This window comes from Triturus cristatus, chromosome 5_2 (assembly GCF_964204655.1).
Source record: "Triturus cristatus chromosome 5_2, aTriCri1.1, whole genome shotgun sequence".
Classification (NCBI taxonomy): domain Eukaryota; kingdom Metazoa; phylum Chordata; class Amphibia; order Caudata; family Salamandridae; genus Triturus; species Triturus cristatus.
The window spans coordinates 185,827,474-185,852,972 of record NC_140588.1 but is presented as its reverse complement, the minus strand read 5'-3'; positions in this window follow the sequence as shown (position 1 = coordinate 185,852,972).

Below are 25,499 nucleotides of genomic sequence, written 5' to 3'. Positions count from 1 at the left end.
ACACCTTATAACCCCTAAAATGGGATGGAAATAATCCTCTGCAAGCCAGTGAATCAAGGTCCTATGCACACGTTTACGAGTCGTTTGAGAAATAGAATCAAAAAAGTTCAAATAGATCTGTTCATGGGAAACCAGCTGGTTTCTAGTGAAATTAAAGACAAAGAACAGATCTATTTGAACTTTTTTGATTCTATTGCTCAAACGACTCTATGAACTATCATGAACAACTTGTAAACGTGTGCATAGGGCCTTGATTCACCAACTGCTGCTGCACTTCCCCATGCACAACCAGAGGACAGTTCTTCTGCCGACACTGCCACTACACCTTCAGTAGCGAGACAACGAACAATGCCAGAGACACTGCAAACCCGACCACATCCACCACCTCGTCCGAGAAAACTATGGCAAAACTCCAGTGCATTCCACTCAATGCACGGTCACTCTGCAAACATACCATGGAGATCTGGGACACAGTCTCATCCCTCACCCCGGATGTCAACATCCTCACAAGAACTGGCTGAACTCCGCCTCTGCTCCATACATCACCATAGCCATCCCCAAAGGCTACAACATAACCCACCGGGACCAAATCACCAAACAAGGAGGTGGAATAGCCACCATCTACAAGGACACAATTCCCTGCAAGACATCTCCAGATGACCCGATCTTGACTATTGAACACCTCAACTTCCAACTCACAAGCAAGATAATCAGAGATGAGCTCAGGAAAGTTCTGAACACCGCCATAATATCTGCCTCATTCCCTGAGGACTGGAAACATGCCAAAGTGAAACCCTTCCTGAAAAAAACATCAGCCGACAGAGCGGAAGTAGAGAACTACTGGCCCATCTCTCTTCTGTCATATCCAGCAAAGGTCCTCGAGAAATCAATCAACCAGCAACTCACCAAACACCTGGAATGCCACAACCTCCTGGACCCTGTCCAATCCGGATTTTGAGCTAACCACAGGACCAAGACAGTGCTGATTGCAGCCACCGATTATATCAGGGCCCGTCTGGACCATAGTGAAAGAGCAGCCCTCATCCTCCTGGACCTGTCAGCCACATTATATCTTGATCAACACACTCCACCAGATCAGGATCCAGGGAGATACCCTCATACCTCACTGGTAGAACCCCGACGATCCGTCTCCCACCGTTCACCTTGGAGCCCAAGAAGATCATCTGGGGCGTATATGCCAATGATCGTCCCTCAGCCTCACCCTCTTTAACACCTGTATGGCTCCCCTGGCTGACACCATCCGATTGCATGGACTCAACATCTATCTTCTACTACTCCGATGAAACCCAGCTCATCCTCTCACTGTCCGAAGACCCTTCCACCACCAGGGCCAACTTCTACAGATTCATGATGAATGTAACTGATTGGATGAAGGACAACTGTCTCAAACTTAACACAGGCGGAAGTTCTCATCTTTGTAAACACCTCGCCATGAAACAACGCATGGTGGCCTGTTGAATTTGCCCCCCCTCCTCCCAACAAACCACACCAGCAACCTCGGCATCATCCTGGACAGCAAGTTGTCTATGAAGAAACAAGTCAATGCAGTCTCCTCCAACTGCTTCCAAACCCTTTGCATACTCTGCAAAGTCTTCCAGTGGCTTTCAGTCAACAACAGAAGACCATCATGCAGGCCCTCATTACCAGCAGAATGGACTATGTAAATACAGAAACACACTCTACATAGGAATCATTGCACGCCTTCAGAAGAGACTCCAGACAATACAAAACCCAGTGGCAAAACTCATCCTCAAACCTCCTAGAAGGACCCACATCACACCCACCTCAAGAAATTACACTGGCACCCGATTCAGAAAAGATGCCAGTTTAATATGCTGACCCATGCTTACAAGGCCCTGCACAACAAGGGACCAGCATATATCAACAAACACCTTTCCTTCTACAAACTGACCAGACACCTCTAATCTGCTTCCCTCTCCCTTGCAGACACTCCACGGATCTGACGAAGCAACTGCGGAGGACGCTCCTTCTCCCATCTGGCAGCCCAGACATGGAATAACCTTCCCCTGCACCTCAGGACCGCACTGTCGCTCCAACAATTCAGAAGAGAACTCAAGACTTGGATGTTCGAATGAACAACTCACCACGCAGCAGTTAAAATCTCCAGTGCCTTGAGTCCCTCTGGGGTGATTTGCCATGCTTTCCAAATGTCTGATTGATTGACTGATTGATTTAGTATTATAAGTGCCACTCAGTGGCTGTGGTCAGTCGTACCTTAAGTTTCCATACCTGCTTTACCCTAGCCATGATGTGTGTATGCGGTATGTCTCTCAACCCCCGCCCTATCTATTTTGCTAGAATCTAAATCTGTATGTAAATGGCAAAATGTACTTTATTAGGGCCCCTCTACCACAAGACGGGGGCGCAAATTATAACCCTTCAGTGTTAGTAGGTGTCAACATTTTTTCTTCATTTACTTAGCCATGTCAGGTGAAACATATTCATCAGGATATCATATGCAGGATTTCAATGTTAGCATAAATCTTACAGTCTAGGTTAACAAGAGACTCAGGTCTTTAGTTAGCTAAATTGGTATGATACCTCCTTGTTTGTGGGAGGAATTTGATTCTGATATTTCTAAAGGACCCTCTAACACCCTCTTTAATGATTTGACCAAATATTGCATAAGGTGAGGTGCGATTGTGTCTGCTCATTCTTTGTAAAAGGTAGCAAGAATGCCATTTGACCCTGTAGCCTGACTTAGTTTTAGCACTTGTATAACTCTGTGATGTCCTTGAAAGTAATGGCCAAATTCAAGTTAGGCAATGGCTCCCAGCCGCGGTCCGTAGTAGGAGTAACTGCAGGGCGGTGACGTGGGGAGGGGTAGGGGCAGGGTGGGGGGTAGTAAACTATGGATTGCGGAGGTTTACAGGTAGGTTAACATATAAATTAATAAAACGAATTTCGTTGCGTGCACTGCATCGCATTTGGGGATGCAGTGCACGCAACGAAATTCGTTTTATTAATTTATATGTTAACTTACCTGTAAACCTCCGTAATCCATAGTTTACTACCCCCCACCCTGCCCCTCCCCCTCCCCACCTCACCGCCCTGCTGCTACTTCTATTACCGACCGCGGCTGATGGCTCCCCTTTCAAGTAGGGAAGTTTAAAAGAGCTTAAGAATTTATCAATGGTCCTTTCAGGCTGTGAGTCCTGTGCATCATATTTATTTTTATAGAATTGTTGATATTCTCCTGCAAACTCTTTGGCTGTCGATTCCAAACACCCCTATGGACTCGGAATTGCAGAGATCTCAGTGTTCATGAGATAGCCTGCCCTGTTATTAATGATTTGGCTTTCTCTGGGTGCTCCACGTGCTGGGAACAAGCTGAGCTGAGATCCCACTAGCTCCAGTAGTCAGACTCATACAACACAGAGTCCTATTGCCACATGTGCTACACACTCACTGCACATACATGCACTTGACATGCACATGAAAAAAAGTAAAAAAGTTCAGGTCACACAACTGATTCACAAAACATGTTATGCTGCCACTACTTCTTCAAGTGATATACCCTAAGCATGGACAGTAGTTGAATGTTCACGATAAGGACACACTTTGTGTGCCCTTCCAGGTCACATAAGTGGTTCTGGATCTCACATTGCCATGGACAGGTCTGGGCATCTGTGCACACTCAAGATTAGCGAGATGCCTGGGTTAAAATAAAATTCACCATAGTAAACAATAAATTAAGAAAGATAGTAAGAAGTGGATGAGAACATGGTCAGATGCTCCCAATGGTTTAGTCGCAGGTGAGGAAGCTAGCTCAATCTATCTCTTAGATATAAGGAGACAATCAATTCTTGAAGGTGGTCGTGAGAGCAAAGAAAAAGGTAAAGTATTTCTAGGTGGTAAAAGCTAGATTCCATGGATCAACATTTTTTCACAATTTTAGAAGGTTACAAAAATCTCCCAAACTTTTGAGTTTTGTTTTTGGTCAGTTGTTTTGTCTATCCTATGAATAAAGGGACAATCACTAAGTTAAATTTACCAGCTTTAGGAACCAACATAACTTCACCTGGTCCTATTCTGATGGTAGGGTCAGCCATTGGACCAAAATCATTCAGGATTGAAAATTCTTTGCCACTCATATCTTTATCTGATCCTACCCATAGACTATTTCTATCCATCCTTGAATTTATAATGACTTAAATTGTGCCAAAAGAGTATGACAACTCATTCCATTTTTCCAACCCAAGCTCCATGATTTAGGTTTAGAAACCACAATTTTGTTATTCAATATGTCTCCTAAAGCAAAATTATAACTTGTTTCATTTTCGTAAGAAAGTCTACCATTTTGCACATCTTCTCCAGTGTGGAGGAATGAAATTTAGAAAGCTCTGGAATAATCTTTTATATAAAGGAACAGAAATTGTTATCCTCCGCTTCCTTTTGCAGACCAAATGTACTTTCTGTTGTGATTTTCCTATCTGTGTGGCTTAATGCCTCTTTGTAAATATGGTGCAGGGCAATGCACCACCGGAATGTCAACGAGTTCTGGGCTGGGACGTAACCGAAGAAGAATGGAAACATCTGGGGCGACATCACTAAACACAATAAGTCTATGGCCCTAAGGGAAGCTCACTATGAGACGCTACAGGACTGGTATCTGTATCCTACCAAGCTACGACAAATCTTCGCTGATAACTCTGATCTTTGCTGGCGGGGATGTGGGCTGCAGGGGGATTTCCGACACATTTGGTGGGACTGCCCGAGAGTTCGCCCCTTTTTTGGATGAAATTCTCTCCCACATCAAAGACATGCTGGGGTATCCCATTCCTACCACCATAGAGTTTGCTCTTCTGGGTATTAGAGACCCGACAATAGAGCACCAAACAAAAGTCGACAAAGCGATCATGTGGACAAGCTTGGGGGTGGCGAAACTCACCATAGCAGCTGCATGGAAAAAGACAGAAACACCAGCAATTTTGTTGTGGCACGCCCGGCTATGGAGGATCCTATCCATGGAATGCTTGGCAGGCATCTTTAGAGATAACTATAAGGGCTTCGAATTTAGGGCCCCATTAGTATGGCAGGCGGTCTTTGTCCGCCCGCCATACCCTCGGAAAACGGGACCGCCCGCTGAGGGTGCGGTGGTCCCGCACTCCCGATTAGTATGCGCCTGCCACACTAGGGGGCGCATGGCACATCTACATTGCGGCGGGCGGTGCTCTCTGCACCGCTCGCCGCAATGCCACAAAGGCAGGTTGTGCCTTTCAATGCACAACGTGACAGGCACCGCACGGTGCCTGCCACGTTGTACATTGAAATGCAGGGGAGTACTATAGGTACCCCCATGTGCACCCCCCACCCCTCAGAATCCCTAGGGGCCCACTACGGGCCCCCAATTGCAGAAACCACCTCCCTTTCCGTGGCGGCGTTGCCGCCACAGAAAGGCATGTCCTGCTTACAGACACCGCCACCATGTTAGCAGCTTGCCGCCTGGTCCCCTGCCATGGTAATGTGGCGGGGGGAAATTCAAAGCGGGTGGAGGTTTTTAGCGGGGGGATCGCCACCGCCATACGGGTGGTGGCAATCCACCCGCTATACTAATGACCCCCTTAGTTGGGGCCCACTGGTTGCCTATTTATCCCAAGGTTTGCCCTCTGCAGTCTGTCCATCCTCCGTACGGGCTATGCACCTTTTTCAAGTCTGAGTGGACCTCGGCCCACTTCGTAACAACATGACCCCCAATATGTGATTGGAGGGGGCCCCATGCTGCACACACTAACCCATGGCAGCGCTTTAATACCTCATGACTCTACTGCATACTTCCATCACCACTGGGGGGGGGTGTTTTAGGGGGGAGGAGGGGGAGGGCTGTTCGGAGGGTAGGTTCTAGTTTGGAGAACCTCCTCAGGGTTTTTTTATTTCAAAACTTAGCATCATTTGCCTTGCTAGGGGGTTTTGGTATGGCCTAGGGTTTTATGAGTCTGAGACCCACAATAGATGGATGTCTTGCAACCTCCGGGCCTGCGCGCCCTACTGTAGTTTTGCTGTCATTGTGCCTTTTTCCTGATGCTTAATAAAAAGAATTTTGACCAAAAAAAAAAGGGATTATCGGGTAGCGCTAAACCATCCTAACTATGCCCCTATGTGTTTTTACTCCATGTTTATGCAGTGAGCTGACCCATCTGCTTTTCAAAGTGTGCCATGGACAAAATCACAAATGTCTTGCCTTCTTTCAGGAATGTGCTACAAATATCACATCTGCACCAAGTAGGTTGTCCAATATGACACCATAAATGGAAATGTTAGATCTGATTATCTATATCTTCGTCCATATATTAAATTTAGTGTTTTTAGCACCTCATTATTCCTTGTTGTGCCTAATCACCTTTAGGGCTGCAGGTTGCTAACTGCCTGGCATCAGAGGCCAGCCATGAAAAACAACATTAACAACAGTCAAATCATTTGTGTTGAAGGTTCAGACGCCTACAAGTGGGGCCTCTTGCACCATGGACTGGAGATTGGGAGTCATTTGTTTAATCCTTGGTCAATGAAAAAGAACTGGGTTGGCTTTGGGCTTGGGAGTATGAAAGTATGAGGTGAAGGAAAGCAGGCAGCTGACAAGTTTCATTTCTAAAGTGCAATAGCATTTGCAGAAAATCATATTTTTGAAACAGGAACTGGGTGGGGTCATTTTGCTGAATATATTAGGCGGGGAAAATCCAGATCTTGATTTGTTCACCAAAGGGATGTTTCCACTCACAGAGTGGTTTCACCCTCTGAATTTTTGCATTTTACACTACGAGATTGCCTTCCATTTTTTCCACTTTTTTATGGAAAACCCCTTATGTTTGTCTAATTCATTAAAAACAAATCTCTGAAAAACCTACTAAAATATCAACCCTTTGTAAATTGACCTGTAGATCCTACACATTCAGTGAAACGTGGGAGTTGTTTTTATTGCGGGTCTTTTTTAAAGGCACTATTGTAGTACATGTGAACATCATTGTTTTGCACCTTATCACTTTCGCTTTGTGGTTCTCCCCTTGACTGTGATTTCAAATTGCATCATCCTTATACATTACATTGTTTCTTTAATTATGCACAAACTGAATATCCAGAGTACATAAAGATTGGAGAGCCTCTTGTCTCTGCCTAGGACAGTGCACATGGACCCAGAATAAACTAAGTTAGAGGTAGAACTCATACATATCTTTTAGATAAGCATATTCCCCTTGTCTATACCTATGAGAGTGTGACATAACCCTGAATCAAGTAATACATTCACAGTCTTATTTAGAGTTATCTTACAATAGGATTAACTCCTTTGGCATTCTTCCAAGTCTTGGAAAATCCACCTGATGCATTGGAGATTGCACAGACAAAATAGAATAATCTGTAGTGATGAGCTGCAACTGCACTCATCACGGTCTCAACTTCCCCCTTTCACCAGGGCGTAACATTTCGTCCTCAATACCTGAGGAGAAATAGCAGAAGAAGTCAAATATTGCTCGCAGAAACAGGATAAAGAGTAGAAGCCATCAAAAGCACCTTTCAATGCACCCATTGCCAAATGCTGAGCGCACAGATGTTCCAGAGTCCCATAAGCAGACATTCTTGTCAACTACACCTTATTACAGGAGACTTTATAGACTCAGAAACACCACGCGGTGATTCAAAGACAAGGGGGCATATTCACAAGGACTTATCTCCGAATTATCTCCACCTTAACGCATCAAAAGTGGAGATAGATCTAACACCCCATTCACAAGCTGGTGCAAACTGCAGACATTGCCAGTATTCCCGCGATAACTGCCCCAAAATCTATCTCCACGGTGGAGACCACCAACTAACCCTAATGAGATGCAGAGTAGGTTTTCCCATGCAAAAACACACAAAAAAACCACAACACCACTTTCACAACGAAATGCCAGATCAGCGATGCGAGTCAAAAACACGGGATAAGCTACGGTAGCTGCAGGTATTTAACACCTGCCTCAAGCAGGTGTAAAGATGGACGACCACCTGCAGTAGGCAATGGAGCCCCGCACACAGCCACACCCGAAGAACAAACGACGCCATGGAGCTACTCATCATGCAGCTCGGAGCCCCAACAGGGCCACAACACCCACCGCCACCACCCCCAGGACTGTCACCACTCCCAGGACCCAGACCGCCCCCCCCACCGGACCACCACAGAGGCAGCGCAGAGTAAGACAGCGGACCTACCGAAAACGCACCACTCTCACAGACCTAGCACCCGAGGAAGTCATTGCCCACTACAGGCTCAAAAGGACAACCATCCTCCGCATCATGACCCACATCGCCCACAGGCTGATGGTCCCACCACAGCGGAGAGCCAACATCCCTCCGCAGACAAAGCTGCTGGCTGTGCTACACCTGTTGGCCTCTGGTACCTTCCAATGAACAACTGCCAGTGTCGGAGGTGTCTCACAGCCAGCCCTATCAAAGTTCATCACACCTGTCCTGGATGTCATCCTCAGCTTCATACCCCAGTACCTTCACTTCCCCAACACTGCGCAGGAACAGCTGGAGACAAAGCAAGGCTTCTACGCCATAGCTGGATTCCCGGCCGTGTTGGGGGCAATTGACTCCACACATGTCCCAATTGTGCCCCCTGCAGATACCGCACACCACTACCGCAACAGAAAGCACACGCATTCCATCAATGTGCAGGCAATAGTGGACCACCGGGGACTCTTCCCAATGTCGTCGCAAACTACCCCGGGAGTGTGCATGATTCCTACATCTTCCAACAGTCCATCATCAATCTGCACTTCCAGGATGGCACATATGGAACTGGACTACTCGTTGATAAGTGCCAAATCAACACATCACACACCCTGAAGCCACCAACACACAACGTACAACTTTGGGAATGCACACTTGACCAAACCACATACAACATGTCAAACAACACGAGCACCTACCAGACACAACAACACCACTCCATGGTCATCCTGGGCTACCTCTGCACACAATACACACATATCATGGCACCACAGCCACACAAAAGCTGAACGTGTGGAGATGTGGAATGCAGCCATGTGCAAAGGATGCAATGACCTGTGCATGGGAATGTACACAACGACAAGTGAGGTGTGGATGTGCAGGACAGACATGGGTATGCAAACCACAGATATGTCCATGCGGACCACAACTGCTGGTGACTGGAGAGTAGTGAGCGGTGGACGCAACCATGTCAACCCAGGCCGTGGGTCAGATAGTGGAAGTGCCGCATGCTGCGTCCCCCCCTGTGTGCATGAGAGTAGTGGGTTGGCCCTGTGTACGCCAGGGCTGTGCAGGGGTGTGGTCGAAAACCCCGTTGCGCAGAGCGTGGTTCACTCCCGGGAAGGCCAACATCACTGACAGTGCGGCGCCTTGTGGCCTGCCACGAGGCCGCGCCATGAGCAGCGGGGCCTGCGACCCTGTGCACCTGCTGCACCCCATGACGCTGATGCGCAGACCAGGCCTGCCCGCCCCAGTGCACCAAGGCCACACTGTTCACCTGCTGACACCATCGTGTGTCAAAGAGGGCACACCACATGCCGGTGCAAGCTCCAAGCCCCAGCCCCGCGACCTCTGCAGCCTCCGCAGACCATCGATGGCCCCCCGGTACTGGGCCACATCACTCCTTTCTTATTAACATACTCCACCGGCGTCCTCTTCGGCCCAGTAGGTCCTCATGTGGAACTATGTCCTGAGTCCAGAATAGCAGGGACTCCAAGTCCGTGGCAGCAGCCACAGCACCAGACTCCCTTCCATCAGTGAGGCATAATTCCATATCGCAGGCCTGCGACACATGGCGCCACTAACCCTGTTCAACGCAAGCCGGCGACACGTGGTGCCACTGACCCTGTGCGCCATGAGTGACCGCCATCCTCCGGCGGAACATCGTTGGTGTCTGAGCCTGTGGCCTGGGGGTTGTCATCAGCAACGGGCAGGTACGGACTTGGTGTCTGGCATGGGTCTGTGGCATTCATATCCGCCATGTTGCTGGACACAGCTGGCATGCGCCCTCTGCATCATGTCCTGGGGGTAGACCTCCCATTCTCCCATGTGACACTCTGCGGAAGGCACCTATGACACATGCGAGGTTCTGCTCTGCCCTCATGACCCTACCCCAGCCTCCCGCAGGTCAGCGTCCCGTGGCGGTGGGCCCGTGTCGGCTGCTGTGCATCCGGGGCCACTAGCCCTGTGCTACTCGAGTCTTTCCCCCTTGTAATTCTGACATTGCATTTCTGAGTGCCTGATGACTGTTGGAGTTGTTGCCAGCACCAGCTACTCCCTGAGGGCTGGCTTACACTCACCCCACACACAGCCAGCACAGGTGTCACTGGATTAGTGGGCCTGCCATCACATCCTGCCGAACCAAGTATTGACGCTTTTCTCCCTGCACTGTCACAGGTGATCAAGGATATGCACTCTGCCCTTGGATGATGACACCCCTCCGAGACCCGAACACACCCGCCCAGAGGCAGTACAATGCAGCCCACATAGGCAACAGGGGAATCGTTGAATGCACATTTGGCGTGTTGAAGTCACGTTTCAGGTGCCTGGACGGCACAGGCGGAAAGCTCCTGTACAGCCCGACATCGTGTGCAAGATGATCGTTGCATGTTGTGTGATGCACAACTGTGTTCGCACCAATGCCCCATGGATCCCAGTTCCAGAGGTACTGGACGATGATGGTGACGATGGGGCAGGTGGCCCGCATCCCCCTGCAGCTGCGGCAGGAATGGCCCACAGGAACACCATCATTGACACTTACTTCTCATGTGCACGCCACATTGTGGCCGTCCATGGCAATCATGGGACAATACAAGATGTCCAATTGCACAGCATGTGTGATTAAAACATATTTGCAGGTTACACGTTGTACTTGTACATTGTCATGTTACATTTTCCTGCGGTTACAAATGTGATTTGCCATGTTGTGCACATTTGCGGAACCAGTTGTGTCCTGTGTTCTGTTGTGAAGGTGTTGCTGTTTGTACCGGGATGTTGTCATTGTCGAGGTGCACTTATGCTTATGTGCGTATGCTGCGCGGTGGGTGAGTCGCTCTTGCGACTCTGATTTGTCTGCCACTGGTCTCTTTCATGCAGTGTGCCTGTCAGTTCTGTTCTTCCACGGTGCTTGGATGTTGTAGGGTACGTGTTGTCCTCTGTAGTCGGTCAGGGTGCATCCGTGATACTCTGCAGTTGATGTCTTTTTTTCTGTGGCATTCTCCGTATGCTGTTCTTGTGCTTTTTCCCGCATTACGCATGAGTATTGCTGCCCTCGTGCTGGTTGTCATTGTTTTCTTATCGCGCTTTGGCCCATCGCAGGTTCTTTTGTGTTGTGGTTTGTGTTTTTATCTCCATCGAGGTGGTTGTATCGCAGACATTGTCAGTGGTGTCGGCAGACTATCCCATGGTACCGCCTTGTTGTGAATTCCACGTTGACACGGGGTTATTTTCCCGCGATAGGCAGTGATGTGTAAAGTTGCGGTAAAATTTTTTGGTGTTGTTTATCACACGTTCTTGTGAATATACCCCAAGGTTTTCTCACGGGATGTCAGAGGACTGGGGGAGCCAGGGAGTCTTGGAGGATAAGTGTTCCAGGCGACTAACCACTGACAGTGACAGCCAATCAGTTACTGAGCCAGGTGAAGAAGGGTTGTGTCCCATGGAGACAAGAAGAGTCCAGAATAGGTGAATATGCCTGCAGCAACATTAACAAGTGAATGTTCGATAGGTGAGGCCCAAAAAACCTATAATAATTTCACAACTATGCTATCGAAAACATGGGCTCCAATTATAAAGTGAGCCAGTAAGGAAGGCGGAAAGAGTTGATCCAATAACACCATTACTGGGGCAGCCATTTCCACTATTTTGCATCTCAACTCGTTATTTGGGATATACCCGCTGGGAATATTGTTTCCATCAGTCATAGCCGCATAAAACATATTATAGCATTTCTACAGTGCTTTCCTACACTTTTATAAGTGTTCCATGGCAGCAAAAAGCTGTTAGCGACATGTTCTAGATTACCGGGATACGACCTCCATATGGTATGGTCGTTTTAACCCCATGTAACAGCTCAGATATTTTGTTAATGGTGAGGAGCAAGAAAATGTCTGTTCACCACATCACTAGACATTTGTGATCCTCCATACCATTTCTACTGTGAACTAGATGAAGGGATCAGCATATCTAACAGCTACAAAAGTTGACTGAGGATTTACATAAAGGGCTTGATTAACAAACTGACTATGGTAGTACTAAGTGCACACTACAAAATAGAATTCACACACCTATTGCCAGAGGCATTCTCATGTGTCTTTCTATCATCTTTACTATACAGAGATCCCCATTATAGTGGCAGAGACCTCCACACTTGTAAGTATACAAATTAGTAGTAAATGTGGGAGAGCCTAAAATGAGTACTGGGAAAATGGGGAATATTTATCACTTAATGGAAGGGGTTTATGGAAACATAACGAGGGGTTTGAGAGTGGCATGCTAACAGAAATCGCAGACAAAAAAAGAGTACGACAATTCACAAAATACTTTCTGTGGTAACTTCGGCCCTAAGGTGCGGTGTCAAAATAAGCTCTAATTTACTCAAGCCCAGCCTTGGAGTAATTAAAAAAACACACATGGCCAACCATTGGTACTGCAACACCCTGCCATCAAAAAAATAGGAGGCAGGGGATTAAAATAACAAACCATAGGAACAAATATTATATTAATTAAATTAGACTGATATTTAAAATTATGCATATGTATTTAAGCGATACAAATATATTTTTGAATGATTATTTCTTTTGTTTAGTATCAAACTTAATTTTATTTAAATCCATTGATTTATGTTTTTACTTCATCCAAACACATTAAAAGAATTTTTTTTGATTAAATTAAATACTTTTCACCAAGTTTACTAAATATTAAAAAAATGTTAGTGAGTGTGAGTACACTTTGTTCTGAACTATTGTTTAAAAATGTATATTTATAAATTAGAATAATATATTTCAATTAATTTATTACAGAATATGCATTCAATTTGACTAGTTAATAACATAGTTTCAACAATCACAATGAAAAGCATACCAGACCGAAAGTCAGACTTGTTAAGGAAATTGAATGGAATTCTGATCTTGCACCCACAGATCAGAAATATATATACATTGTCATTGCATATTTCATAGCTATGGAATATAGCGGTGGCTGGTCTTCTCTCAATTGCCGCCACTAAGGGCCGAGGTAACAAAGTTAAATATACCAGTGTATATTTACCCACATGTAAACCACTTTTTTTGCTAAACACCATTTCAAAGGAAAGACCTGTTATTGAAGCTCTCTGCTACCGGGGTGGAGGGCTCCAAATAGGGAAACACAGGGACATTTAAAGAAAGTGAATATTTTTTTTTTAAAGAAACAAAACATATATGTTTAGGTATAATATAAATGTAAATTATTTACATTGAAATAATAAAATTCGATTTTACAGCATATTAACTAGTCAAATTGAACGCAGACATTTGGCAAGTTCCAATCAAAGGAATATGAGATAGATCAATTCAAAGGTCATCTTTAGGGATGTACCACTGGACGTTAAGAGAAATGCAGCTTTAATTGGAGTGAATGAACCCTATTCTTTCCTTTGGTTTGTTCATGACGCAGTCTGTCATTGAGGGACTGCATTCATGGTGCAGTAACATAAGAAAGGCTTTGAATTCCTAATGTAAACAGGGGCATTGGTGACACGTTCAAATTCCAAACAACTGGTAGGAAACCACTTCAGAATGTTTATACTATGGAAGTTGGACCCTGGAGCCCACTAAAAGCTTTGACTTTGCAGGAATTAGACGTGCTGATAGAATCCACACCTAGAAAAAGAAAACAGAAATCAAAACGGTGCAGCTGTTTAGAGGAATTCTCTCATTTGAAAGTATGGGTCCTTGGGAAAGACTTTGGCAAACCTAAAACTAGTGTAGGTTACTTACTGGCTATATGACATAAAGTATGCATTTTGTAAAATATAAATTCATTCAATTCACGTGGCAAATTGCTGTACGGACCGTTTTCATGGCTTTTCATAGGAAAATATTTGTTTCACTATGTTGCGTGACTTACAAATTCAAAGAGAACCGGAGCTGTCAATTTCTAAAAAAAGAGTTCACCGTATGTGAGAGGAGACGCGGACCCCAACCCTTCCAGCACAAAAACTAATCTAAGGCCGCTGCCAATGTCCTGGGGAGGTTTCACAACCCGCACTGGACACTGGCAGTGCTGGGCATCAGAATACGAGAGTGAAACCATTCTGTGAAGGGGTTTCCAGCTCATCTTTGTTCCACCATGTGATATTAGCTCTTCACCGGGAGTTAATGTGAAAGGATCTTACAGCCTGTGACAGGTCTGGAGAACGATTACCAGGCAAAGAAGGTAACATTCATCTAGCATACTAAGGGGCAGATTTACAAGCCCTTGTGTCATTTTTGCGCCGCTGTTGCGTCACTTTTTGTGACGCAGCAGCGGTGTAAAAATGCGGCCGATTTGCAACGTGACGTATCTAGGGAGATGCGTCACGTTATAAAGCCCTGCGTCACATTATACCTGCGTCAGGTATAATGTATGCATAGTGGGCATTTCCACACAGGAAAGCCTCGTAAAAGTGATGCAGTGAAATCTACAAGATTCACTGCGCCACTTCTAGGACGCCACTGCGTCAAAACCTTACGCCTGCTTTAAGCGCAGCACAATGAGGATAGACCTCAACATGCATTGCTGGAGTTGCATCGTGCTTGCGACACAACCCCAGCAATGCATGACTTTTGCGCCAACAGATGCGTCAGGATTTCTGACGCATCTGTCAATCCGTGCACCATGATGCGCTGTATTGTATTGTAAATACGGCGCATCCATGGTGGCGCAAGGGTTTCTCAGGGTACGCAGGGAAAGTGACTTATCTCTACAGATGCATCACTTTCTTGTAAATGTGCCCCTAAGTGCCTTTTAGTTGTGCTAGATACACATAGAAAAGTCGCACATTGACATATCAAGACATACTAATATGCAAAGGTGTGAACATGTGACTTATTCACAAAAATTCCTAGTATGTCAACAAAGGTGCAACCATCCCAGGTTTCAAGGAGTACCTATGGGAATGTCATCTGACTTTAATATTTCCCCAGTGCGGACTTCTACACAGGGTTTAAGTATGCTTTGTGGAAATACAGCCTGATGTGCAGATGCACACTTCTTTCCTCTACACCCCAACGATATTTGGGGACTTTTTTGCCATTCTAACTCTGGAAGATTAACTGTTCCAGCATTTTTCTGGAGTAAGTCTCTAGAGATACTCACAATCCACATACTCACCTGGGCCCATAAACATTCATACATAAACTAGTAAGTACCGCTGGGGTCAATTTATTGTGATAATACCTACAAGATGAATTTACCTTATCAATTCTTACCAACCCTTTCTGTCCGTATATATTTTCCGTATATATAGTTGTTAGCTTTGTAGGTAAAACGTCATTAGAAGATAATACTTTAAATGACCACAGACTCTGGAGAGTTTTAAAGTTTATCTAGTTAATTTCATGTGAACCAAGAATACAAAGTGCAACTCGAACACCGTTTTCTCCCAGAAGGAAAATCAAATTAAGTCAGGAAAACTTTAGACTAAGTTATAATGATGACAGTACCTGAAAAGGGAGAAAATAGAGAGAGCAGTACAATGACATACTACACAGAAGTATAGTTACCTAGGATGGTGTGGAAATCAACCCCTTGGCCTAGGAGCTGGAATGGGTCCCCTGGGACAGGTCAGGAGACAAAGGTTCAGGACAGGATTTAGGACAGGATAGATGAGCTCTTCTAGATCCGACGCCTGCATCGCACCCCTCTCAGACACTCTCTTCCTCCTTGATTCTTCCGCAATCTTCTTCTAGCTCTTTACCTATTTCCCTCCTCGATTCTTCCGCGATTCTTCCGCGATGTTCTTCTAATTTAATTAGGTTTAGGCTCTACTTCTGCTATTCGATTATTCTGCAATATTTTCTCAGCTGTCGGACAGCATACCGGTCTCTCAGCATCTCGAGTGAAATCTAACTAACTAAACTACCTCAATTATACTTTCCTAATGGTAAACACCACCCCTAAATGTTTCAAGTTCATGAAACCCCTAATTCTGATTGGACAGGCAAGGGGGGATGATCATCACACCATGCTAAGTTTAATATTTTTCTAAAGCTTATTGTTCGAGGTTCCCTCCCCTTGATTTACTTTCCCAAACTTTATTTCCCACCGCATTTCACATGCCGCTCGTAGGCTCGGACATTGGATCTTACTTGCCTGGGCTCTTTCTTTCGGAGGCTGCTCTCTGCTCCAGGGGACGCTGTGCTGCTGTTAAGGGGGACGCTGTTTTAGCCTGGACTACTCAAGCATCGGGACTGCGAGGACCAGGTTGCTCGGTGCTCTTCGCACCTGGTGCCTCTTCCCGACTCCTCCCCCAGCTGCTACTTGACGCCTCGCGGCCCCCGCTTCGCGGGAGCCGCTCGTAGGCTCGGACATTGAATCTTACTTGCCTGGGCTCTTTCTTTCGGAGGCTGCTCTCTGCTCCAGGGGACACTGTGCTGCTGTTAAGGGGGACGCTGTTTCAGCCTGGACTACTCAAGCATCGGGACTGCGAGGACCAGGTTGCTCGGTGCTCTTCGCACCTGGTGCCTCTTCCCGACTCCTCCCCCAGCTGCTACTTGACGCCTCGCGGCCCCCACTTCGCGGGAGCCGCTTGTAGGCTCAGACATTGGATCTTACTTGCCTGGGCTCTTTCTTTCGGAGGCTGCTCTCTGCTCCAGGGGACGCTGTGCTGCTGTTAAGGGGGACGCTGTTTTAGCCTGGACTACTCAAGCATCGGGACTGCGAGGACCAGGTTGCTCGGTGCTCTTCGCACCTGCTGCCTCTTCCCGACTCCTCCCCCAGCTGCTACTTGACGCCTCGCGGCCCCCGCTTCGCGGGCGCGGCTCGTAGGCTCGGACATTGGATCTTACTTGCCTGGGCTCTTTCTTTCGGAGGCTGCTCTCTGCTCCAGGGGACGCTGTGCTGCTGTTAAGGGGGACGCTGTTTCAGCCTGGACTACTCAAGCATCGGGACTGCGAGGACCAGGTTGCTCGGTACTCTTCGCACCTGGTGCCTCTTCCCGACTCCTCCCCCAGCTGCTACTTGACGCCTCGCGGCCCCCGCTTCGCGGGAGCCGCTCGTAGGCTCGGACATTGGATCTTACTTGCCTGGGCTCTTTCTTTCGGAGGCTGCTCTCTACTCCAGGGGACGCTGTGCTGCTGTTAAGGGGGACGCTGTTTCAGCCTGGACTACTCAAGCATCGGGACTGCGAGGACCAGGTTGCTCGGTGCTCTTCGCACCTGGTGCCTCTTCCCGACTCCTCCTCTTCCTGCCCCGACTAATAATATCACAGTCCCGCCTATACGCGTTAGCGGGACGCGTGCGGGACGCAGTCCGGGGCGAAGACCGGGCAAAGAGCGGGCCATTTGAGGCCGTTCGAGGTAGGCCTAGGTCCAACTCCCTATAATTGTACGTTAGCTACTCATTTGAGGTTTGTTGGTTGGATTATGTCTGCCAGAGAAACCAGGAGTAAATCTGCGCTGGCCGCTGGATCGGCCACTGGCACCCTGGATATGTACTTTGCCAAGGCAGGCTCCTTGCTGATTGATGAAATAACTACCCTAGAAAGGTGTATTTCACAGGAAATTGATTGGGTGAGGAGATCTTCCTTGGGACCTTTGGCACAGGTTCCCTCCCCAGTCCATACGGCCGAATCCATGGCACCTACTGCGGTGGTAGAATCCGGCATTCCAAAGGCAAATACCTCGATTTCGTCTGTTGTAGATTGTGACACTTCAGCTCCCACAGAGGTTAGTATTGTATCCCTCCCACCACCTAGACCACACCCCGTCCAGACGGTTTTAAAACCTAGTATTCCAGACCAGGCTCTTACCCGGGATAGAAAGCATTTATCTAAACAGTCTAACCGGGGGGAGAGGGTAGGTGCAATTTCGAAGAGGAAGATAGGGCCACAAAACACAGGGGGGCGTACGACCAAAATTGCCAAGCTCAACCCAAGGAGCGAAGAAAATCAACTTGGAGTAGCCCATACAAGGACCGATCCACTAGACACACTCGATCTTTCACTCCATAGTCATAACGCTTCTACGCGTGAGATTGGCCTTTCTCTTGTGGATGTAAACTCTCTTTTGAAGAAATCGCTTACTCCTATAGTTGATCGCTTGGTACAACTAGAAGCATCCCTAGCGAATCTTCAAAGGGGAATTGACCTACTCCTAGATGCCCCTAGAGCAGTCACTCAACATGAGAACCCCACACAAGTACTTTTAGCCTAGGAAGGTGGTCCCTTACCCAAATCTTCCCAAATGCACCACCCCAGGCCACTTATTCCACGCACATCAAACTTTTTGACCTCACCTTGTACTGCTAACCCTAGCTCTCACGGGGTGCCAGCAGTTCCATTAGTATCGATACACGGTAACGATATGGGACGTAGAACAATCAACTTACCTCCAGAGGCAGTCCCTTACACAGTCATCCTAGCTGGTATTCCAGAATTAAAACCTTCTGCCAAGGAACCAGTGGAGACTTTAAAAAACAAGGTTATTCACTGGCTTTCCTTAAATAGACCCCTTCCCCAGGGCATCCATAGTGAAGTCCTTATGGTGAGGAGAGTCCCGTGGCTAGGCAATACTAGGAAAACAATTCCTGGCGACTGTGTACTGATTAATTTTAGGGACTCCTGCACAGTTTCCCATAAATGTCGTTGGCCCTATAATGCCCAGGGGTCCTCTATCCAATCTCTTCCGCTCTCATTCTTCTACCCGCCTACGATTTTTGACCACGATGAGGAACAATGGGTACTAGTGGGTGGGAGAGGGAATAGTAGTGACCAAGTGACAAGAAGGGAGCACCGTTTTTTGGGCCCTCTCAGATCTGATCATTTTCCCATCTACAACAGGTTTAGTCCTTTGGATATGGTGGACTGACCGTGTACCCCGGGGGGTGGTGGTGTTCTGATCCAAGATAAGCCTAATACATCCCCCGCTCAATTAGTAACTCTTATTGAGAGGGATCACCTGGAACATGGCCAATCGGTTGGAGAAGGACGTTTAGAGATCACTTGTCCTACACCCAACCTAGCCATGGACAGGCGCCCCCACGAACATAACTCTGCTTACAACTTATCTGCTGGGATGAATTCAGGCCTGGCTCTAAGCCCTACTGTACTTCCCGCGATGGGTGCTTCCTCCTCTCTTAAGATCCTATCGTGGAATGTAGCGGGTTTAGCTACCAAATCGAATAATCCAGCCTGGAGTTCCTTTATTGAGGACAAGGACATCTGTTTGTTCCAAGAGACCTGGGCAAGGGAAGACACTACTCAAGCGGGTTTTGCAGCATTTTCTACCCGTGCATCCTGGGGGGGAAAGGGGAGCCCCTCCGGAGGCCTAGCAATATGGGTGGCTTCCGATTTGGGTTGCAAGGCACTTATCTTTCCGTCTCACATTGAAGACATTTTAGCTGTACGGCTGGAATGGCCCAATTCCCAAAGCCTTTTAGTGATTAATATATACTCAAGGCCAGTTAATATCATGCAGGAGTCGCCCACAATTGCGAAGCTTGCGCTGTTCCTCAATGAAATCCCAGAGGGTATACCATTCTTAATTGGATGCGATTTAAATTGCCATTACGAGCCATTCCCAGGCATACTGGAAGGTCTGGCCTTGGAGGAGGACCTCTTGTGGTCTATTCCCCCTCCACAGGCCCCGGCCCCGAAAACTTGTTCTCCTTTAGTTTTACAAATTATTTCCCTGTCGCTGAAATTTGGTATCAGGGCCTGTAATGGAAGGTTTAAATCTGATATTCCTCCTAGATGTACTTTCAACCGGATGGGTAGCGAATCACGACTAGATTATGTCCTGGTTCCATTGACCTCATGGCTATATATCAGAGACTTTTGGGTCACAGTTAGGGATGACAGTGACCATAACGCCCTCGAGCTAGTCTATGATCATCCTGGGCTTGAAACCAGGGATAAACCAAGGGTGCCCACTGACGATAGCCTGGTTCTTACTAATAACAGGCGCAGAGTTAAATGGGAGCAATTAGCTCTACACCCTGGGAAGATACCCAAATTATATGCACAGGTAATTCCCATTTTTGAAAAGCTCCTGGTATTTAAGATGAATAGAACTATCCAGGATGCTTTTATTCAAATAGGGCAGATCCATGGTGATCTAGCGAAAACTCTGTTTGAATGTCTAACCAAGAATACAAATAGATCAAACAGGAAAATCGCTGGTCCCCATTGGTACAACAATGCCTGTCGAAAGGCAAAAACTGATCTTTTGCTTTCAATTAAAGAGAGAAGGGCCAGGGAGGTAATCAGGGAAAGAAGAGCAGTTTATAAGTCCCTGACCACCAACGCCAAAAGAGAATGGGAGCATGATAAATGGGAAAGACTCACCACCTATTTGGCTAGAGGGGACTCACGTAAATTTTGGTGCTGTGTTAATTCGGGTTCGGAGGAGCCGGCTTCTGCCATTCAACCTAATATATCACCCAAGGTATGGCAAAACCATTTCCAGTCTCTGTATAAATTACCGGAGAATGACCCGATAACCACTACTCAACTGTTCTGTCCAGTTGAGATGGGGGAGCCATTTACAGTGGCGGAGGTACGTGTGGCCGTAGTTGGCTTGGCATCGGGAAAGGCTCCAGGCTTGGATGGTATGCCCGGTGACATATTCAAACAGGAACCAGACGTCTGGGCGCCTTACTTCACGATCCTATTTAATGCTATCCTGGAAGGCATGGCTATACCGGGCACTTGGCTGGGCACAGAGATTGTCCCAATCTTCAAAAAGGGCTCTCCTCTGCTCCCAGCCAACTATAGACCCATTAGCCTTATTGATGTGCCACAAAAGATCTTTGGCAGACTCATTCTAAATCGCCTCCAGGATTGGGTCGAGGAGAATGCGATTATGAGCCCATACCAGGCAGGATTCCAAAGGGGGATTTCCACTACCGACCAGATCTTCCGTTTGAACCTCATATATTGGAAGACTGTGTTGTTCGAGGGCGGCAGTCTATACACGGTTTTCGTGGATTTACATGCCGCCTTCGACCTAGTCCCAAGGGATAGACTGTGGGCTGTTTTATCGGACCTCGGGGTCCCCATGGACATTTTATCAATCTTGAAGAGACTCCACCAGGGAAATTTCGCCCGGGTAAGATGTGGCAGAGGGGGTTCTCTCTCGGATGCTTTTCCTGTCGATAGGGGGGTTAGACAAGGCTGTGTCCTTGCACCCACCCTTTTTTGCCTTTTTTGTTAATGGGGTCATAAATTATCTTAATGAGCTAAGTAACATCGATGCCCCTAAGCTTGACGGCAGCAGGGTTCCCGCCATTATGTTTGCGGATGATACCCTGCTGCTTTCCAAATCCCCTATGGGCTTGCAGCGGGTCCTAGATGGGTTTGTATGTTTCTGTGTTGATAGCGGTTTGGAGATCAATGCTGCAAAAACTAAGTACATGATCTTCAACCCGCCTTCCAAAACTCGTGCAGCTCCCCTTATAGGGACTTCGAGACTAGAGCGGGTCGACACAATCGAATATTTGGGGGTAGTAATTAATCAATTTATGTCGTGGGAACCCCATAAAACCAAGGCAAACTTGAAACTTTCCCAGTTGGCGGGGGGTATTGCAAGGATGACGAGAGGATTAACCTATAGGCCATTTGCGCCATGCCTGCAAATTTATAAAATCCAGGCTAGAGCAACAGTGACCTATGGGGCTGAAATATGGGGCCATACGTCAGTGCAGAAGTTGCAGACTACGGAAAACAACTTCCTTAGACAACTGACAGCCTTACCCACTAGTACCCCCCTTTTGCCTCTTAGACTGGACCTGGGTTTAAGACCGATTTCAGAGGTTTTGGGACTTAAACCCTTAACTTTCTGGTGTAAAATATGGTCTTCCCCGGATCTTCTGAAATATAGAGCTGAGCTGGTGGAGATTATGTGTCTCTGCAAAAATATTCAAATCCCTTGGCTCAGCTATATCAAGCACATTTGTGAGGCAATGGGTAGACCAGAACTCTGGCATGATCCGATGTCCGCTTGTCCCAGGGTCTCTCGAAAACTCATCTCGAATGCATATTATGAATATAACTTGCGTGTTGCCATAATGAGCACACGAGAGGGTTCTCAGACAGCATACTTTCTGGGATTTAAAGATTTTTATAATCTAGAGTATGTATTCGATGATATGGGCCCACCACTGACTAGGAAACTTTACATGCAATGGCGTTTCAACACACTACCCCTTAGGGCACACACGGTTTCGTGGGCACAATCAAATCACACAGCCCATTGCCCTAGTTGTGCATACCCCCATGAAACGGACTTACATGTTATATTCTTCTGCCCTGCATACCACAAACCTAGGAATTATTGGCTTCGACCCCTTCTCAGAAACATGGGCTTTAGACAGTATGCCCCTGCTTTTCGAATATTGAAATCTGATCTCTCCGCCCCAATCGTATTTGCGGTTGCAAAATTCTTGTCTTCGATGTGGTTTATTCGTTTGCATTGTCTTAAGTCCGCAACATTGAATTATTTAGTGTGATGATTTTAGCTTAACTGTTTTATCTCTTATTATTGTACTCTCTCTGCATATTTTATTCTGCAGATTTATTGTTGTATCTGTATTCTTTTATGGTCCTGGTGACCGAAATAAAGATAATTGATGATGGGAATACATTTAATATTATTCTCGTTCATCTCCCAGGATGTCTTCCACTTTCCCAGGACAAGTAGCGACTGTGTCATTGGCTGAGGTGCAAGAGCTTCATCATGGTTCCTGGCGGGTTACAACTGCGCGTGTGCAGGCATCATGTGGGGTGTGGATTTCAGACACCCTCAGAGGCCCAAATACGAATTAATAGTAGTCAGAAAGAGACATGTTAGAAATCAAAATAAAATGGTTTCACTGTGTACCACCTATCTCTACTCTATTCCCAATTACTTATAAAAATCCTTCGCATTAGCATTTTAGTAGACTTGCATGGTTTAGTTTCAGCAAAGCATGAGCATTAACATGTGAGTTCCAAGCGGCCATGTTGGAAGCAACTGTGTAGCTGCAAAGATTTCCCTTCAAGCGATAGAACGTCATTCTACGTAGATGCAGTAGACGCATGCGCAGTAGAGAATCCCACGTTTAGCAGCCATTTTGAGTGTCACATGGGTTACTTGTTAGTAAAACCAATAGGCAAACTTCTAGACTTAAATGTATGAACTGTAGTGCAGATTAGTATTTACAAAACATATTTATTACGGTCCTACAAGTTATTTGAGAAGATTGCATCTGAGCAAGTCTCTTTTATACAAGTCCTTGCTCCATCAATCCCTTCTTTGATGGCATTTAATGGCATCACTAATTTCCCACCACCAAATCAGATGCCAACTTTAACACATCTCAATTCCTTCTTCACTCTTTTCATTTCTTTCTTTTTCGTTATTGAACTGTAAATTCTTCATCTTTTTATATAGATCTCCTTTCTTTACTTCTAATTGTATCTCATCGTATTTTATTTTATTTACCTTTTTGTTCACTGCATATCTCTTTCTTTTCTCACAACACTTGAACCATGTCATTATTGCTAAAACTAATAGTGTTATTCCTAATATTGGCAGTATTATTTGACCTATAATACTATTACCTATGTTAGAAAACCAGCTCCCTATGGTAGTGATACTATTTGTTAGTTTTTTCCATTCACTGTCAACCTCCAGTGGCTTCAAATTTTCCTCCAATTTTGTAATATTTTTATTGTATCCTCCAATTTTGACACTTTTATCAGGAATATAAGTGCAACAGTGTTGCGTTTTCAGCATTTTAGAGACTCCGCCCTCTTTTGCCAATAATATATCAAGAGCAAGTAGATTTTGCAAAACCATAGATCTACTTGCAAACAATTCTGTATTAATCATTAAGAACCCTCCAGCAGTATCAGTTGACAGACGGTCAACCACTGTAGATAACTGACACATTTTACGTGAATTTAGAATTACTCCCACTGAAGGTATCAATGCACTGAATATATCACCTACTATTTCTGAAAAACTAGCTCTCTTCATACGTATTAGTTCCTTTGCGTCTTCATTGCTTCCAGTGATTCTTTTCACATGGTACACCTTTGGGAACAATTCCAAAATAGCAACTCCCGTACCAATAATCAGGCAGCCTGAAATAGGCTTTATTGCCACACACGTAATAAACTCCAGGAAATACTGGATCTGTTCCACCTTTTAGTCCCCATCCAACCAATTACTAAAAAATTATGTTCGCATTCACTGGAACCAATAAATGCATTGTTATAGTCAGTCTTTAATCTATGGAGGCAGATCTTCCCTTTCTTTTCAAAGTTCAGGGACATAGCAGCATGAATCTTGCCAACTGTGTAAATATCTTCCTTCTCAGCCCACTGAGGTATCTGAGGTTTCGGTTCAGAAGCCCTTCTTTGGAAGTCCTGTCTCCTTTGCTCAACTAAATTAAAAAATATCTTTTCTTCTTCGCGTAATTTACATGTTAAATTGTGCTTGTGCGCTTTAGCTATATGTATTGTTTCCATAGTTAAAAAATATTCTCCCATAAACTGTGCATCCTTAGTACTAAGAATTGGGTTCATGCTCTTTCGCATAGGAACCTCAGAATATCACATTTATATTAGAATAATAATATTGTAACTTTCCTGTTCTATAAAACAGACTTGCTAAAACTACTACAAGAAATACCATAGGTTAAGGGAATATGGTAATATGTTACACCTTCTGCTACTGATGCAGGTAATTTCATACACACATAACACATAACAATCACTAACTTCCATGGTGTCTACATATTGCACTAATAAATTTGTGAATACATTTAAAGCAGTGTCATTATTTGTCACAGTGTGGTGTACATCTAACTCATCTCGTTCTCCTAAATCTACTCTGTCTCTTTTGGTCTTAGACTCATTTGGGGGCATATTATCAAGGATAGCGTTAAAAATTATCGCTGGTTTAGCGGCAGAAAACCGCCGCTAAAGTGGCGATAATGGGCTCGATAATATGCTCTAGAGAATTCCAATAGAAGTCCATGTTCACACCAGAACATGGACTTCTATTGGAATTCTCCAGGGCATATTATCAAGCCCATTATCGCCGCTTTAGCGACAGTTTTCTGCCGCTAAACCCACGATCATTTTTAACACTGTCCTTGTTAATATGCCTCTTTGTGCTGCTAATGCTATTCTATCTCCTTTAATGTTAGCTGCCCTTTCATACGTGCTCATGTTATTTTTTTCTTTTGTAACCATCAAATAAGGGATGGCTAATGTTAGTACTAACCAAGTTATAAGCACTAAAAAT